The sequence below is a fragment of the Lathyrus oleraceus genome, chromosome 3, assembly GCF_024323335.1.
Source record: "Lathyrus oleraceus cultivar Zhongwan6 chromosome 3, CAAS_Psat_ZW6_1.0, whole genome shotgun sequence".
Classification (NCBI taxonomy): domain Eukaryota; kingdom Viridiplantae; phylum Streptophyta; class Magnoliopsida; order Fabales; family Fabaceae; genus Lathyrus; species Lathyrus oleraceus.
In genome coordinates, this window is record NC_066581.1 from 135,922,327 (window position 1) to 135,942,341 (window position 20,015).

Genomic DNA, 20,015 nt, shown 5'->3' on the forward strand with positions numbered 1-20,015 from the left:
TTGCATTCTGGAAAAGGAAGAGGTAAGCAACAAGGTTTGTCAGAAGCTCTATCGAGGTATGATAGGCTCTCTTCTCTATCTGACTGCTACTCGTCCTGATATTCTCTTTAGTGTCTGTCTTTGTGCCAGATTCCAATCAGATCCTAGAGAATCTCATTTAACAGCAGTTAAAAGAATTCTTAAGTATCTGAAAGGAACTCCTAACCTGGGCCTGATGTATGAGAAAACATCAGAGTATAGACTTTCTGGTTACTGTGATGCAGACTACGCAGGAGATAGAATAGAACGAAAAAGTACTTCTGGAAATTGCCAGCTTCTGGGAAACAATCTGATTTCCTGGGCTAGCAAAAGACAGTCAACTATTGCTCTATCAACTGCAGAAGCAGAATACATCTCAGCATCACTGTGCACAACTCAGATGCTCTGGATGAAGCATCAGCTAGAAGATCTTCAGATATTTGAGAGTAACATTCCTATCTTTTGTGATAATACTGCTGCTATTTGTTTAAGTAAGAATCCCATTCTACATTCCAGAGCCAAACACATAGAAATAAAACATCATTTTATCAGAGACTATGTTCAGAAAGGGATAGTAACATTAAAGTTCATTGATACAGAACATCAATGGGCAGATATCTTTACTAAGCCTCTAGCTGAAGATAGATTTCTTTTTATATTAGAAAATCTGAACATTAAAAATTGCCCTGAGTAAAATTTGGCTCTGAACATGTAAAATGAGACTCTGATAAAAACAAATACACTTCTGCCTCTGACTCTGATACTTCTACAAGTTAAGAAGATATCTGAGTTAGAAATCTTCAGAAACCAACCCTTTGGTATTCCTGAAGATCAGATACATCAACACGTGGAACTTCAAACGTCTAACCCTAGAACTTCTAGACAGCTGTCAAAAGAAATCAAAGGTCAGAACGTTTGAAATCTCCTTGAGCAGTGTGCGTACTGTTGGGATTAGACATTCATTTATTAGCTGTAATCATTTTTCCCCCCAAGCGTGCTATTTTGAGTGTTGTGTCTAACGCATTCTGAGGTGTCGTTTTGCATGTGTTTTACTTAGAGTATATAAACACTTTCTCTCACATTTCACACTTATCACTCTCACTCACTCTAAAACCCTAAACCCTCTCTCGAAGCATTCTCTGCAAGTTTCTTCATCTTCATCTTCTTCTTTACAATGGATGCTCAACAACAACAACTGTTCAACTACTCACAGCAAATGGAGTCTAGTTCCACCGCTCAAACCTCTTCTATTTCAACTCCAACCGTCACCGGTGTTTCTATAACCCCTGTTTATCAAGAACCCCACATTCTTGACCGAGAACGCCACATAAACCTTTCAACTCCCTTTGAAGGTTTGGATGTTTTGTATGAATCTTTGGTTGATTTTGACAACCTAAAAAGAAATGGCGTTGATCTTACTGGTGAACTGCGTCAACAAGGGTGGGAGAACTATTTCCAACGGTTGTATGGTCCAATTTACCCTCTTCTGGTAAAGGAGTTCTGGAGACATGCAGATGCAGATGACAACTTCATTGTCTCATTTGTTCTGGGAGTGAAGATAGTTATCACTGAAGCGTCTATTGCTTCCTTGTTGAATATGGAGCAAAGTGGAGGAAAAAGGATCTACAACATTCCTCCAAGGTCTAAGCGCATCACTGAAGTCATCAATCCAACTATCTTCAAACCAAATGTTGAAGGAAACCCCTCTAAGAACAAAGAGCTACACCAGAACCTCCGAGTGTGGCTGAAAATCATCCTGGGAACAATCCACCACCGTCCAGCTTCAATTCTTCAGATTACATAAATGCAGATCAAAAATGCATTTTATACTGCATCCAGAAAGGTGTGAAGATCAACCTTCCTGCTCTTCTCTTCAGATATCTGAGAGATTCAGTCAGAGAAACCAGGAATAACATGAAGCCCAGATCCTACATTCCTCTAGGGAGATTGCTTTCTGACATCTTCATTGAGCATGGACTGGTAGACGATCTGGAAAAGACCAGATGTATGGATGATCTGGCAATTGACGTAGGGAAGCCTCTGAATGCCAAAAACCTCAAAAGCATGGGAATCATCAAAGAGATTAGAGTCAAGCCCACTCTGGATACATCCTGGGAATCTCTAAAAGATCAGAGGAAGATGCCTCATGGCCTGGCCAGATTCTTCAAGAATGAGCCCAGAGACGTTGTTGCCATCTACCTTCATCGTCTGTTGGAAGAAGGTGTTGATGTTTCTGATTTCAGCCTCGATGACTGTCTGGACTCTGAAGAAGATCTAGTCAGATACAAGAGAGGTGTTTCTGAGAGAAAGATAGCACCACCAGCAAAGAAGGCCAGACTTGAAGGAGCTTCTGGAAGCGGATCTTCAGCTCCTCTGCAATTTTCTACTGGTAAGTCTGTCCCTCCTGCTACCTCTGAATTTATGATGGCTTCCTCTAACCCTCTCTCTTCACAAACCATTTACACCACCTCTGATATTTCACCCTCAATTACCAGAACCTCCCAACCTACACCTGTTCTAAACATAGCCAGAACTTTCATTCCTCCCTCTATACCTGCACAAACTCACCAAAGCACTTCTTCTTCTTCATCCTCTGAACCTGAATCACCTCCCTACGTTACTGTTTCCTCTGACCCTGAACCTTCTGATCCTGACTCCCCAACAATAGCCACTCTATATGCTCATAGACTTGCCTCTCAACAACAAACTCTAACACAATCTGAAGTAACCTCACCACTCCAAACTTCACTTCCACCACAACAAACAACAACTCTACCCTCTGAAATTCAACCATCTGATCCCCACACCTCTGATATCACCCCACCAAAAATTCCCGCTGTACCTGAAGTAGACTCTAACCCTTTAGACCTAAATCCTCTTTATGCTTCATCTCCTAGTCTTCAACCAGAAGCAGAATCTGAACCCCAACCTGAGTCAGAATCTGAACCTCAAACCTTGAATCTCAGCCCTCCACCTCATACCTCTGAACCAGAACCTGAACCTGAGCTTTCTAAACCTACCCTTAAGGAAGCCATCTTTATGATTGTAGAGGCTTCAGCTCAAAAGGTTGATTCTCTGGTCATTAACTCTGAAATCAGTGATGATCCTGAATCTGTACGGACACACTGGAACAGAGTCATTGGCTGGATGACATCTGAATCCTTTAGGCTGAAGAGCATATCTGAACAAGCCAGAAATGACTACATCAGAGATGCTGAGGTAAGACTCCAGGAGAGACTTGCCAGAGAGGCTGAAGCCAGAAGGCTTGAGGAAGAGAGGTTGGCTAAGGAAGCTGAAGAAGAAGCAAAAAGACTAGAGGAAGAAAGACTGGCAAAAGAAGCAGAAATCCTAAGGCAACAAGAAGCTGAAGCTAAGGCTCTGGCAGATGCAGAAGCTCAAGCTGCTGCAGAAGCTGAAGCCCAGCAGGCTCTGACTCAGGGGGAGTCTTCAACTGCTGTTCCCATGATTCTTCAGACTTTGAAGGACCTTAAGGAAGATCAGAATATCCTCCGAGACAAAATGGACAAGCAAGATACGGTCAATGAGAACATCCAGAAGATGCTTGCCATGATCTTGCAGAAATTGCCTCAGAACCCTTAGGCACTTAGGATTTTTTGTTTTGCTTGCCTTCTTGTTTTGGCTTTCTTGTTTTGCTGACTCTGATGTCTTGTGTTCTCTTGGTTTTTCGTTTCTGCTATATTTTAATACAATGTTTTGTTTTTCTCTTCAATTATTTATTTTCTATGTCTTTTTGATTCTGACAAAAAGGGGGAGAAATCATTAAATAGCTCTGATGAAAATTGTCTAAAACCTTAAGCACTCTGCAACAATTGTAGAAATAGCTCTGATAAAAATAGCTCTGATTAAATAGCTCTAACATTAAATTTAAGAAATTGCAGAAAGTTTTCAGAAATCTCATTACTTGGAAAGCTCTGGTAAGAACTTCTGAACTCCCTAGCACTAACTCAGGGGGAGCTTCTGTCTATCTGATCTTATTTATTTCATGTTTCATCTGCTATTTTAAGTTGTTTTGTCATCATCAAAAAGGGGGAGATTGTAAGAACAAAAATTGTTCTACAACAGATTCCTTGATTTTGATGATAACAAAGGATGAAACCAAAAATGGCACCCTAACGAAAAGTTTCTAAGTGTGCAGGGTTCTAAAGAAAGAAGTAATAAATCTGATGATGTCATCAGATGCACAACAAGATCAGATACAAATTCTCAAGTATCAGAAGCATCTGAAGTGGAATCTCGTTCAAGAAAGTCTGACTCTGGACAAAACTGCAAAGTATCAGAAGCATCTGAACATGAAGTAAAGTCTAGAAGCTCTGATTCTGGAGAAACGTTATCAGCGCCATCTGAACTCTCAAGAGATCAACATCAGAAGCAAGATTCCAAGATTCTCCAGAAACACAAATACTCTGATTATGGATTTGCTAATCATGAAGAAGTAACGTTCAAGTCAAGTAAAGATTTTCAAATAGATTTCCTAAACAGAGAAAGAGACGTTAATCTCCACTTCCAAGAGAGAAGATACTACTTGTAGTAAGTAGTCACTTCAAAGATGAAAAGTTAAACTGCAGAAGCTATTTAAGTGATGGAGTAAACTCAGTTTAATATCCACCAGATTCAACTCTACTCCAACTCATATATAAATAGAGCTGCAATCAACATTCAGTAACAAGAAATCAACTAGCCAAAACTATACTGAATTATTTCACGCTCAAGAAAATCATCTTTGCTCTCAAAGAATTTCACTAAGCTTTTGCTTATTAAGTGAAAAATCTGTTCTTAAGTTTGTAATACTTGCTTTCTTAGAAGCACTCTAGATTACATATCTTGTATCTTTTATTTGTTTGATTTCCTCAAGTGACTCTGTGTAGTCTGTAGACTTGAGAAGACTAAGAGATTTTCTTCTCTCTTAGGTGTTGTTTGTAATCTTTCAAGATTAGTGGATTAAGTCCTTGTTGAAGGCGAAATCACCTTGGCCGGGTGGACTGGAGTAGCTTTGTGTTATAAGCGAACCAGTATAAAATCATTGTGTGATTTTCTTTTTGGAAAAGCGCTTTTTTTTCAAACAATTCAAACCCCCCCTTTCTTGTTTTTCTCACCTTCAATTGGTATCAGAGCTCCGGCTCTGTTATTGATTTTCAAATCAAACACTTAACCGTGTAGAGAGATCCAGTGCGAGAAAAACAAATGGCTCACTCAAACGAAAGAGATTCTTACAATGCTAAACCTCCTGTTTTTGATGGAGAAAAGTTTGATTACTGGAAAGACAGAATCAGAAGTTTCTTTCTGGGTTATGATGCTGACCTCTGGGACATTGTCACAGATGGATATACTCCTCCAGTCTTAAATGGAGCTGAAGTTCCCAGAAATAAAATGACAGAAGATCAGAAGCGGATTTTCAAGAATCACCACAAGGCCAGAACAATACTTCTAAATGCTATATCATACAACGAATACGAAAAGATCACCAACAGAGAGACGGCTAAAGATATACTTGACTCTCTGAAGATGACCCATGAAGGAAACTCCCAAGTCAAGGAGACGAAGGCTCTGGCGCTGATCCAGAAATATGAAGCCTTCAAGATGGAAGATGACGAAGCTATAGAAGCTATGTTTTCCAGATTCCAAACTCTTATTGCAGGTCTTAAAGTGCTAGACAAAGGATACACGACTGCAGATCATGTTAAGAAGATTGTCAGAAGTCTGCCAAAGAAATGGAGACCAATGGTTACTGCTCTGAAGTTATCAAAGGATCTGAACAATATCAGCCTTGAAGAACTTGTTAGTTCTCTCAGAAGCCATGAGATAGAACTAGAGGAGGATGAGCCTCAGAAAAAGAACAAGTCAGTGGCGCTGAAGTCCAGACCTGAAAGACGGAAGTCAGACAGAACCAAAGCCCTTCAAGCAGAAACTGCAGACACTGATGATTCTGAACCTGAAGACTCTGATGATGAAGAAGAACTGTCCCTACTAACCAGAAGAGTTAAGCAACTCTGGAAAAAGAGGAACAACAACAACTTCAGAAGATCAAGACCCAGAGGGGATCGATCAGAGTCAACTTCAAAAGGTAAACCTAACAAAGATATTACCTGTTTTGAATGTAAAGAAACAGGTCATTACAGAAATGAATGCCCCAAGCTGAAGAAAGATAACTCTAAGAAAGAAATCTTCAAGAAAAATACCTTCAGAACAAAGAAGGGATTAATGGCCACCTGGGACGATAGTGAATCCGAATCATCAGAATCTGACTCTGATGAACAGGCCAACGTAGCTCTTATGGCTACCACATCCAGCAGCTCAGATGAAGAATCTGAAGAGGTATTTTCTGAACTTTCTAGATCTGACTTAGAATCATGTTTATCAGAAACTCTTACCTGTCTTCAGAAATTAAAACAAAAAGTTAAAGACATTAAAGGCCTTCTTAAAGCAAAATCTGAAGTATGTAGTAGACTTGAGACAACAATTCTAGCACGAGATGATACTATCAGATCTCTAACGATAGAAAGAGATGGAGCTAAAACAAAAAGCTTAGAATTAGAAGAAACGTTGTCTCAAGCACCACAAACTTCAAATGAAATTATTTTTAAATATGAAGAAGCCTTTCAACAATTTCTGAAGAATGGGATAGATAGGAGTATTATGGCATCCATGATTTATGGAGTAAGTCAGAATAATAAAAGGGGAATTGGGTATGATTCTGAGGAAAATAAAACCTCTACCAGTAACCAGCTTAAATCTCCGTTTTCATATCATTACACACACACACAAGAACAAAAATTTAAGAATGCTAGAAGACCCAAAGTTATAAGAAACTCTGGGAAGACTAATCTAAAAGGACCCAAGAGATTCTGGGTACCGAAAGATAAGATTATCTATGTTGCAGATATCCTATGCAGCAAAGTTCAGACACCAGTCATGGTACCTGGACTCTGGATGCTCGCGACATATGACGGGAAGAAAGTCTATGTTCCAAAGCCTGGAACTTAAAGACGCTGGATTTGTAGGCTTCGGAGGAGATCAGAAAGGAAGGATCAGAGGCTCCGGAACTATTGGTAATGGTACTCTTCCCTCTATATCTGATGTTCTTTATGTAGAAGGATTAATGCATAACTTGTTATCCATAAGTCAATTAAGTGATAACGGTTATGATGTAATCTTTAATCAAAAAACGTGTAAAGCCATTAGTCAGAACGATGGCTCTGTCCTTTTCACAGGCAAGAGGAAAAACAACATTTATAAAATAAATCTTTCTGATTTAAAAGATCAAAATGTTAAATGTTTAATGTCAGTTCACGAAGAGCAATGGGTATGGCATAGACGCTTAGGCCACATTAGCATGAGAAAACTTTCTCAGCTAACTAAACTTGAGTTAGTCAGAGGCTTACCTAAACTGAAGTTTTCTTCAGATGCTCTGTGTGAAGCTTGTCAGAAAGGAAAGTTTTCAAAAACATCTTTTAAAAAGAAAAATGTTGTTTCTACCTCTAAGCCTCTGGAGCTTCTTCACATTGACTTATTTGGCCCTGTGAAAACAGCATCAGTCAATGGAAAGAAGTATGGACTAGTAATCGTTGATGATTACAGCCGCTGGACATGGGTAAAATTCCTAAAGCACAAGAGTGAGTCTCACTCTGTATTCACCAGTTTCTGTTCTAAAGTGCAAAAAGAATTTGACTCTAAAATTGTTAGAGTCAGAAGTGATCATGGTGGAGAATTTGAAAACAAAGATTTTGAGGAATTATTTGACTCTAATGGAATATCCCATGATTTCTCCTGCCCTAGAACTCCACAACAAAATGGAGTTGTAGAGAGGAAGAATAGGACACTCCAAGAGATGGCCAGAACCATGATCAATGAAACTAATGTAGCAAAGCACTTTTGGGCAGAAGCTGTAAATACAGCGTGTTACATTCAGAATAGAATCTCTATTAGACCTATTCTGGAAAAGACTCCCTATGAACTGTGTAAGGGAAGAAAACCCAACATTTCATATTTTCATCCTTTTGGATGCATTTGTTTTATATTAAATACTAAAGAACATCTGAACAAGTTTGATTCCAAAGCACAGAAAGGTATTATGTTAGGATACTCAGAACGCTCTAAAGGCTACAGAGTATACAACACAGAAACCAAAATTGTGGAGGAATCAATTCATGTTAGATTTGATGATAAGCTTGACCCTGAAAAGTCAAAGCTAGTTGAAAAGTTTGCAGATTTAGAGATCACTCTGGTAGAATCTGAGAAAACTCCAGAAGCAACTGTCACTCAAGACTCTGAAGAAATTAAATCTCCAGAAATTCCGAGGAAAGTCAAAAGTCGCATTAACGTATCTGAAGATTTGATTTTGGGAAACAAAGACGAACCTGTTAGAACCAGATCTACTTTTAGAACTTCTGAAGATATTCCTCTGGGACTAGTGTCTCTGATTGAGCCTATGTCCTGTGATGAAGCTCTTCAAGATAACGATTGGGTGGCAGCTATGCAAGAAGAGTTAGATCAATTCTCCAAGAATGATGTCTGGGATCTCGTTCCTAAACCCAGAGGCACTCATGTCATTGGAACCAGATGGGTTTTCAGAAACAAGCTGAACGAGAAAGGAGAAGTTGTCAGAAACAAGGCTCGACTGGTAGCTCAAGGTTATAGTCAACAAGAAGGTATTGATTATAATGAAACTTTTGCTCCAGTCGCGAGGTTAGAATCTATTCGTCTTCTTGTATCTTTTGCTATTAATCATTCTATCAAATTATACCAAATGGATGTCAAGAGTGCATTTCTTAATGGTTATATTTCAGAAGAAGTGTATGTCAATCAACCTCCAGGTTTTGAAAATTCAAACTTTCCAGAACATGTTTTTAAACTTAAGAAATCCTTATATGGACTTAAACAAGCTCCCAGAGCTTGGTATGAACGCTTAAGCAATTTTCTTCTGGAACAAAATTTTATCAGAGGGAAAGTTGATTCTACACTCTTCTGTAAAAACCTTAATAATGATCTCATGATATGCCAGATTTATGTTGATGATATTATTTTTGGTTCTGCTAATATTTCTGTTTGCCAAGAATTTTCTAAGTTAATGCAGGCAGAGTTTGAAATGAGTTTAATCCAAGAACTAAAGTTCTTTCTGGGAATTCAAATTAATCAAACTCCAGAAGTCACGTACATTCATCAAAGCAAGTACATCAAAGACGTTCTGAAGAAGTTTGACATGACTGAATGCAACTCTGCAAAAACTCCTATGCACCCAACTTGCATTCTGGAAAAGGAAGAGGTAAGCAACAAGGTTTGTCAGAAGCTCTATCGAGGTATGATAGGCTCTCTTCTCTATCTGACTGCTACTCGTCCTGATATTCTCTTTAGTGTCTGTCTTTGTGCCAGATTCCAATCAGATCCTAGAGAATCTCATTTAACAGCAGTTAAAAGAATTCTTAAGTATCTGAAAGGAACTCCTAACCTGGGCCTGATGTATGAGAAAACATCAGAGTATAGACTTTCTGGTTACTGTGATGCAGACTACGCAGGAGATAGAATAGAACGAAAAAGTACTTCTGGAAATTGCCAGCTTCTGGGAAACAATCTGATTTCCTGGGCTAGCAAAAGACAGTCAACTATTGCTCTATCAACTGCAGAAGCAGAATACATCTCAGCATCACTGTGCACAACTCAGATGCTCTGGATGAAGCATCAGCTAGAAGATCTTCAGATATTTGAGAGTAACATTCCTATCTTTTGTGATAATACTGCTGCTATTTGTTTAAGTAAGAATCCCATTCTACATTCCAGAGCCAAACACATAGAAATAAAACATCATTTTATCAGAGACTATGTTCAGAAAGGGATAGTAACATTAAAGTTCATTGATACAGAACATCAATGGGCAGATATCTTTACTAAGCCTCTAGCTGAAGATAGATTTCTTTTTATATTAGAAAATCTGAACATTAAAAATTGCCCTGAGTAAAATTTGGCTCTGAACATGTAAAATGAGACTCTGATAAAAACAAATACACTTCTGCCTCTGACTCTGATACTTCTACAAGTTAAGAAGATATCTGAGTTAGAAATCTTCAGAAACCAACCCTTTGGTATTCCTGAAGATCAGATACATCAACACGTGGAACTTCAAACGTCTAACCCTAGAACTTCTAGACAGCTGTCAAAAGAAATCAAAGGTCAGAACGTTTGAAATCTCCTTGAGCAGTGTGCGTACTGTTGGGATTAGACATTCATTTATTAGCTGTAATCATTTTTCCCCCCAAGCGTGCTATTTTGAGTGTTGTGTCTAACGCATTCTGAGGTGTCGTTTTGCATGTGTTTTACTTAGAGTATATAAACACTTTCTCTCACATTTCACACTTATCACTCTCACTCACTCTAAAACCCTAAACCCTCTCTCGAAGCATTCTCTGCAAGTTTCTTCATCTTCATCTTCTTCTTTACAATGGATGCTCAACAACAACAACTGTTCAACTACTCACAGCAAATGGAGTCTAGTTCCACCGCTCAAACCTCTTCTATTTCAACTCCAACCGTCACCGGTGTTTCTATAACCCCTGTTTATCAAGAACCCCACATTCTTGACCGAGAACGCCACATAAACCTTTCAACTCCCTTTGAAGGTTTGGATGTTTTGTATGAATCTTTGGTTGATTTTGACAACCTAAAAAGAAATGGCGTTGATCTTACTGGTGAACTGCGTCAACAAGGGTGGGAGAACTATTTCCAACGGTTGTATGGTCCAATTTACCCTCTTCTGGTAAAGGAGTTCTGGAGACATGCAGATGCAGATGACAACTTCATTGTCTCATTTGTTCTGGGAGTGAAGATAGTTATCACTGAAGCGTCTATTGCTTCCTTGTTGAATATGGAGCAAAGTGGAGGAAAAAGGATCTACAACATTCCTCCAAGGTCTAAGCGCATCACTGAAGTCATCAATCCAACTATCTTCAAACCAAATGTTGAAGGAAACCCCTCTAAGAACAAAGAGCTACACCAGAACCTCCGAGTGTGGCTGAAAATCATCCTGGGAACAATCCACCACCGTCCAGCTTCAAATTCTTCAGATTACATAAATGCAGATCAAAAATGCATTTTATACTGCATCCAGAAAGGTGTGAAGATCAACCTTCCTGCTCTTCTCTTCAGATATCTGAGAGATTCAGTCAGAGAAACCAGGAATAACATGAAGCCCAGATCCTACATTCCTCTAGGGAGATTGCTTTCTGACATCTTCATTGAGCATGGACTGGTAGACGATCTGGAAAAGACCAGATGTATGGATGATCTGGCAATTGACGTAGGGAAGCCTCTGAATGCCAAAAACCTCAAAAGCATGGGAATCATCAAAGAGATTAGAGTCAAGCCCACTCTGGATACATCCTGGGAATCTCTAAAAGATCAGAGGAAGATGCCTCATGGCCTGGCCAGATTCTTCAAGAATGAGCCCAGAGACGTTGTTGCCATCTACCTTCATCGTCTGTTGGAAGAAGGTGTTGATGTTTCTGATTTCAGCCTCGATGACTGTCTGGACTCTGAAGAAGATCTAGTCAGATACAAGAGAGGTGTTTCTGAGAGAAAGATAGCACCACCAGCAAAGAAGGCCAGACTTGAAGGAGCTTCTGGAAGCGGATCTTCAGCTCCTCTGCAATTTTCTACTGGTAAGTCTGTCCCTCCTGCTACCTCTGAATTTATGATGGCTTCCTCTAACCCTCTCTCTTCACAAACCATTTACACCACCTCTGATATTTCACCCTCAATTACCAGAACCTCCCAACCTACACCTGTTCTAAACATAGCCAGAACTTTCATTCCTCCCTCTATACCTGCACAAACTCACCAAAGCACTTCTTCTTCTTCATCCTCTGAACCTGAATCACCTCCCTACGTTACTGTTTCCTCTGACCCTGAACCTTCTGATCCTGACTCCCCAACAATAGCCACTCTATATGCTCATAGACTTGCCTCTCAACAACAAACTCTAACACAATCTGAAGTAACCTCACCACTCCAAACTTCACTTCCACCACAACAAACAACAACTCTACCCTCTGAAATTCAACCATCTGATCCCCACACCTCTGATATCACCCCACCAAAAATTCCCGCTGTACCTGAAGTAGACTCTAACCCTTTAGACCTAAATCCTCTTTATGCTTCATCTCCTAGTCTTCAACCAGAAGCAGAATCTGAACCCCAACCTGAGTCAGAATCTGAACCTCAAACCTTGAATCTCAGCCCTCCACCTCATACCTCTGAACCAGAACCTGAACCTGAGCTTTCTAAACCTACCCTTAAGGAAGCCATCTTTATGATTGTAGAGGCTTCAGCTCAAAAGGTTGATTCTCTGGTCATTAACTCTGAAATCAGTGATGATCCTGAATCTGTACGGACACACTGGAACAGAGTCATTGGCTGGATGACATCTGAATCCTTTAGGCTGAAGAGCATATCTGAACAAGCCAGAAATGACTACATCAGAGATGCTGAGGTAAGACTCCAGGAGAGACTTGCCAGAGAGGCTGAAGCCAGAAGGCTTGAGGAAGAGAGGTTGGCTAAGGAAGCTGAAGAAGAAGCAAAAAGACTAGAGGAAGAAAGACTGGCAAAAGAAGCAGAAATCCTAAGGCAACAAGAAGCTGAAGCTAAGGCTCTGGCAGATGCAGAAGCTCAAGCTGCTGCAGAAGCTGAAGCCCAGCAGGCTCTGACTCAGGGGGAGTCTTCAACTGCTGTTCCCATGATTCTTCAGACTTTGAAGGACCTTAAGGAAGATCAGAATATCCTCCGAGACAAAATGGACAAGCAAGATACGGTCAATGAGAACATCCAGAAGATGCTTGCCATGATCTTGCAGAAATTGCCTCAGAACCCTTAGGCACTTAGGATTTTTTGTTTTGCTTGCCTTCTTGTTTTGGCTTTCTTGTTTTGCTGACTCTGATGTCTTGTGTTCTCTTGGTTTTTCGTTTCTGCTATATTTTAATACAATGTTTTGTTTTTCTCTTCAATTATTTATTTTCTATGTCTTTTTGATTCTGACAAAAAGGGGGAGAAATCATTAAATAGCTCTGATGAAAATTGTCTAAAACCTTAAGCACTCTGCAACAATTGTAGAAATAGCTCTGATAAAAATAGCTCTGATTAAATAGCTCTAACATTAAATTTAAGAAATTGCAGAAAGTTTTCAGAAATCTCATTACTTGGAAAGCTCTGGTAAGAACTTCTGAACTCCCTAGCACTAACTCAGGGGGAGCTTCTGTCTATCTGATCTTATTTATTTCATGTTTCATCTGCTATTTTAAGTTGTTTTGTCATCATCAAAAAGGGGGAGATTGTAAGAACAAAAATTGTTCTACAACAGATTCCTTGATTTTGATGATAACAAAGGATGAAACCAAAAATGGCACCCTAACGAAAAGTTTCTAAGTGTGCAGGGTTCTAAAGAAAGAAGTAATAAATCTGATGATGTCATCAGATGCACAACAAGATCAGATACAAATTCTCAAGTATCAGAAGCATCTGAAGTGGAATCTCGTTCAAGAAAGTCTGACTCTGGACAAAACTGCAAAGTATCAGAAGCATCTGAACATGAAGTAAAGTCTAGAAGCTCTGATTCTGGAGAAACGTTATCAGCGCCATCTGAACTCTCAAGAGATCAACATCAGAAGCAAGATTCCAAGATTCTCCAGAAACACAAATACTCTGATTATGGATTTGCTAATCATGAAGAAGTAACGTTCAAGTCAAGTAAAGATTTTCAAATAGATTTCCTAAACAGAGAAAGAGACGTTAATCTCCACTTCCAAGAGAGAAGATACTACTTGTAGTAAGTAGTCACTTCAAAGATGAAAAGTTAAACTGCAGAAGCTATTTAAGTGATGGAGTAAACTCAGTTTAATATCCACCAGATTCAACTCTACTCCAACTCATATATAAATAGAGCTGCAATCAACATTCAGTAACAAGAAATCAACTAGCCAAAACTATACTGAATTATTTCACGCTCAAGAAAATCATCTTTGCTCTCAAAGAATTTCACTAAGCTTTTGCTTATTAAGTGAAAAATCTGTTCTTAAGTTTGTAATACTTGCTTTCTTAGAAGCACTCTAGATTACATATCTTGTATCTTTTATTTGTTTGATTTCCTCAAGTGACTCTGTGTAGTCTGTAGACTTGAGAAGACTAAGAGATTTTCTTCTCTCTTAGGTGTTGTTTGTAATCTTTCAAGATTAGTGGATTAAGTCCTTGTTGAAGGCGAAATCACCTTGGCCGGGTGGACTGGAGTAGCTTTGTGTTATAAGCGAACCAGTATAAAATCATTGTGTGATTTTCTTTTTGGAAAAGCGCTTTTTTTTCAAACAATTCAAACCCCCCCTTTCTTGTTTTTCTCACCTTCAAATATCACATGGAAAAGTGTCTGTTTTAGAACGATACTAAATGCAGCAGAATCAGGTTCAAAAGCCTCTAAGAGTTGACCACAAGTTAGAGAGTCTGGACACAATGTAAGATCAGATGTCTCAACAAGAGCAGCATTTTGACTATCACTGCACAGATTTGATATGGCCATGTCCAAGCCAACATAAAACGCCACAGGCCACCTCTTAGAAGCATGGACAAGAACACTATAATCAAGAAAATATATATATGATAAGAAAGAGAAAGGAACATCAAGCAAGTCGCGTGAAATGACCACGCCTGATGGCATATTCGTGGATATTTTACCAGTATTTTTGCATACAATTGAGGATATGAAAGCTACAGTTGTTTCAGACATCCGATGATCATCCCCACCACCTAATAGTCTATTTACAACACCAAGTGAATTTCCTAAAGAACCATCAGGATGGACAAATTCTTTTTTTTTCCAGATAAAAGGCAACAATTTTGTTGGTCTGAGATGCCCTCCACAAAATCCAACCAATTCTTCAGAGGCTTCCACTCAGGAAAGACTTCATCATGCTCATAACTGTCGCCAAGTCTCTCAGTCAAGTCTGCATTAACTACAGAAGATAACAATTCAGTATTGATCTGTGTTTGCAAGAGGTATTTCACTGTGTTGCAAGTGTATAATAATACTATTGATTTTTTTGGGCAACGAGCAGGCTCCTGATTTTGATCGGATCACCTTTAGACACTTCTCCATCTAAGAGTTTGCAAGGATACCAACTCAGTGGTTTTCTTAAGATAACAATCATCATAACCATGATATGTCTTGTTGGAATGCTTGACAATAACGGTTTTTTCGCTACTGTTGTTGTTGTTGAAACTGGTTCATTGGTATTTGTGACAATGATTGTAGCCGCCGCCAGTTCTCATAATCCTACTCTAGTTGGTGCTTTGACCAGGCTTCAGAGGTGTGCATTCATTAGAAGCCGGGAGATCCAAATCATTGATGCTCAGGCTCTTACGACGGTATCAAACCAACGATCCACCAGAATTCCGAAAATGGCCAACGACTCATAACCGACCACGACATCCAACTGAACCTTCGTCCACAATCTTCAACACTCACAAACCGAAACCGAACAGAATTCTCCAATCTTCAAATTGCCCTTCAATAACCTCTCTTCACGCTTCGGTTTGGGAAGTGAGGTTCTTCATTTTGCTGCACGCAGAATCAATCTTTAGCTTCAACGCCAACGCTTCGTCATCTATTGTCGCGAAATCGACGGTATAGCAGGCGTGACAACTGGGACTGGTTTGGCTGTGCCTGAGAACCACTGCTGTTATTCTTTTTGTATGTTTGGAAATGAGGCAGGTCTTGGAATGCACCTTGTGGAATTGGTGTTGTTTGTGACTACTCAACGGAAAAAGAACATAACATAGGATTGTGACGGTGATGAAGACACAAACACACACTATGTTTTTGTTTGAGATGAATTTGATTTGATTTTGAATTTTCAGAGTTTGGAAAAAAATGGTTTTGTTTTCACTAAAGATCACATTTTTGTACTTTCACAGGTTTCTAATAGCAGCATACTTGTTGGTCCTAAATGGTTATGCTAATGTCTTCCATCTAGAAGAGGATTCTACCAACTGTTCCAAAAGAGTTTCCAGTCTTTGTTATGCATCTAAATATCTCTTGAGTTTCCTTGGTCCTACAACAAGCACCGGCTTGTGATGAATTCCTCTCAGCAAATCACGGCGGAGAGCGAGAATCCTAGCCAACCCAGTGTGGTGATCGGCGTGAATATGAGAAATCCAAATGCAGCTTAAAGATCTCACAACATCATCTGCACCAGACGTCACGTTTGCACTTTAGACCTAGGATCAAGATCCTTAACAGCTTGCTCTCTTTATGGCAGTTTCAGCCCTTCTGATTCATATTTCTTTGTAGCTGCTAATAGGATTACCCTCCTCAGCAATTTTAGTGCTTACATCACTTGTGAAGCCCTCTCACTGGCTTATATCCTATATCGCAAACTTGCTTTTTATGAGTTTAAAACTTGAGTCCCTTTACTGATTTCAGGTGTTTGGAAGAAGTTAAAGACAGTTTGGTGCCAAGACTAAAACCCGGCCTGCTGTTACACTGCTGTCTAATTACCGCAGAATTGGTGCGGCTTGAGATACAGAGAGCAATATTTGGAGGAGGTTCAGTGAAACTGGCCGAACTGACACAAGCTCGTTTGTATGGAGGCCTTTGATTCAAAAACACCACTTTCGCACTGTTTGTTTTGTAGGATTGAATGTAAGAACAGTCTATTAGTTTTGCGGCATCATCCATTCTTACAACATCGTGATACACATATCTTCTAATCTGTAAGAGTCTGTGAGAGGAATGTGGAGAAGCACAGTGAGGGCAAAGACTGATGCAACAATCTAAACAATACACGTTCTTTTCATTCTTTTTGTTTCTGGATGAATTAAACAGGCGTTGCAGAATTTCTCAGTGAGGAGAAATTGAAGCCAACGAGGAACCGGTGAGGAATAAATATACATGATTTGGGCTTGATGTCTTTTTATGATATCTTGCACATCTGTAACCATCAACAGTCTAGTCATATTCTCCAAGCCAAGATAACGAATATTTGGTTCCCAGACAGCAATAAATTTTCCAAGAAGAGCCACACATTGAGACATCATCTCCTTTTCAGCATCAAGATGCATTACCAGAGCAAGGGCTTCAAAAAGAACAGCATGGGAAGCATTGTTTTGTTGTTATAATTCATTTCTAGTGCAGAGAAAGATGCGGTGATGATCAGAAATAATAACTGTTGTTACGGAGAAAACTCGAGTGTTTTTGCTGCTACTGCATGTGATACGTTGAGTTTCGGAGTTTTTCGGTGTCGAATCTCGCAACCGCTTCGGTGAGGTCAAAGGTGGATTTCGAGCTAGAAAGTTCCACTAAACAATAAAGCATTAAAATTCATTCAAAACATTTGTTGCTCTTTTACATTAATTATGACATTGTTGTTTTAATTGAACAGCTCAGACATGCATGATCATCCCATGGCATACTTCTGCGTCTAGCTGCGGGTTGTGGCCTCGTACTTAGCCCTGTCCGTCTTGTACATGTGCGCAATTTCAGGCACAAGTGGATTGTCAGGGTTGGGGTCCGTCAACAATGAGCAAATTGACAAAAGGACCTTGGAAATGGTTAGTGTTGGACTCCACTGTTCTTTGAGAATGTCGAGACATATGCTACTGTTGTTGTTGATGTTGTTGGTCATACGCCTGTTCATAAAACACTATATCCAGTTCCAGCATACACCGCCCTTTTATCAAGCCTGAGCTCTTCGTGCGTTTCAGGGTGAGTTATTTTGACTGTAGTAGTTTTCCGAGTATATTTTCCAGCCTGATACTGGGGATATTGAGGGCTGATGCCAATGCCCATGTTGCTCATTTGATGGGGCATCTGATGGCCCATTTGATGAGCGAAATTTAAGTTATGGCCTGAATGCATGATCCCGTAAGGGTGCATTGGATGAGGCTGCAGACCAGGAACAAAAACCGGCGGTTGCACTTGTGCAACGTTTCCCATTGGTATAGGCATTGGTATAGGAAGATGGAGGGGTGTCGAGGACATCCCCTGAGATTGAATCTGTGGATTAGGACCACCAAACTGTAAAGATGCATGTGACTGCTGAAATGGTGTAGACATTGAAATACTAGTAGCTAGGCACACTTTCCCATCAAACATGTTGCTCTTTGTAAATTATGTATTTTTTTGGATAACCTATGATTTGCAATGAATGAAAATTGGTGTTTCTTGTAGCAAGACAAGGATCTCTCTTTGCATCTTAGAAACTTCATGTATTCATGTGATGAGATGTTTTTTGATTATAAGTTATTCATATGCCATGTACATGGATGATTATGATTGAATGAATGAACGAAGTAATCGAACTATGAATGAGTATGTGGAAATTCTTGAATATGAATGAAAAAATTTCCAATGTAATGAAGAAATGTGAATGAAAATTTTGAATATGAAATGTAGAATCTTGAATGTGAAATGGAGAATATAAATGTGAATGAAGAAATATATATGGAATTTCTTTGAATTATGAATGAATGAGAAAATGAATATGCATGATGACCTAAAATAAAATATTTTGCACTTGACACATAATTTATTTGAAAGAAAAGTGAGAACGGGTAATGTGACAAGGCGGGATGAATAATCACTTCGATGAAATTGGAACGGAAGATGAAACATGAGGTTCACTTGATTCTAACAAATGAAAGAGTTTTCAAATCTCGCATGGCTAAGGAGATTAATCATCTTATACCAAAAATCAAGAAACAAAACCCAAAAGACAAACATGGACTGGTCGTGGTAGCGAGTCCAACAACAAACTTTTTTTTGGATAGTATCATGACCAAATGGAATGGTCATGAAGAAAGAATGCAAATGAGTGATTGATGGGGAAAATTTTTCAGGGCCAAAATCGGGGTATGACAGTATTGAACTTGTTTGTTTAAATACCTGTGCTCTGGTACCGATACATATTCTTTCAGACTACGATTATAACCTGAGAACACTTCACTTTCGTACAAGGGTAAAATGCTTGAACTCATATATTAAAATAAACACGAAAGAAAGACTCCCGTAATCGACTTGTGACAGATCATACGAATATTCATGAGATAAGGAAACAAATTAAGAAATGGCTTCCACCTTGCTACGACCAATAACAACTTAATGACTTATGTAACACCCGAGGTCGGAGAGGCCGAAGAGTGGTTACATGTAACATTCGAGGGCGATATGAATGGTTTTCGATGCATGAGGCATGACAATGAGACACTCCTAGCAGCTTCTAGGGGAAAAAACAAATTCACATCGGAATGAGAGGGATCCTGAGGCTATGCAGGTATGGGATGCATTGTTGAATGACGACTTATAAGGATTAATTGGTACTACCTATAACAACAAGATGCATCTTCTTTTCGGTAACCTAACCAATAAGGACTCCATAGTTAAGCGTGCTTGACTTGGAGTAATATTGGGATGGGTGACCTTTTGGGAAGTTTCCCGGAAAGCGTGCGAGTAAGGACAAAACATGCTGAAAAGGTCCGTGTTGGTTTGTGGGGTTAGTCGATAATCCTGAAAGCAGTTTGGGGTGTTACAACTTACCTATCACCATCGTAATAGTTCACACCATTAAATGACTTACCTCACCCTTCAGAGTTTGGGGAAATGATTTAGTTTCAAATTTTTATTGGACAAATATATTTTGTTGTAAATCCTTACAAACATTGGTGTGTTTATAAAAACTTGTTTTCTCTCAAAGAAATTTCAGATTTGAACAAAATTTAAGATTATCTCAAAGGCATCATATAAGTTCTAAATTGTTTCAAAATAAATTTAAAGGTCTAACTTGCTAACAACATCTAACTTAAATGAGCGTAATCTATATTTGAATTTAATAAAATTTAAAATTTAAATTAAAAAATTAATAATGACATGCTAGTTAAATAAGTTTGACAATGGAATTTATTTATTTATTTAATAGAGAGCCTGAGCCCAAAGAAGAGATTACACTGGAATTAAT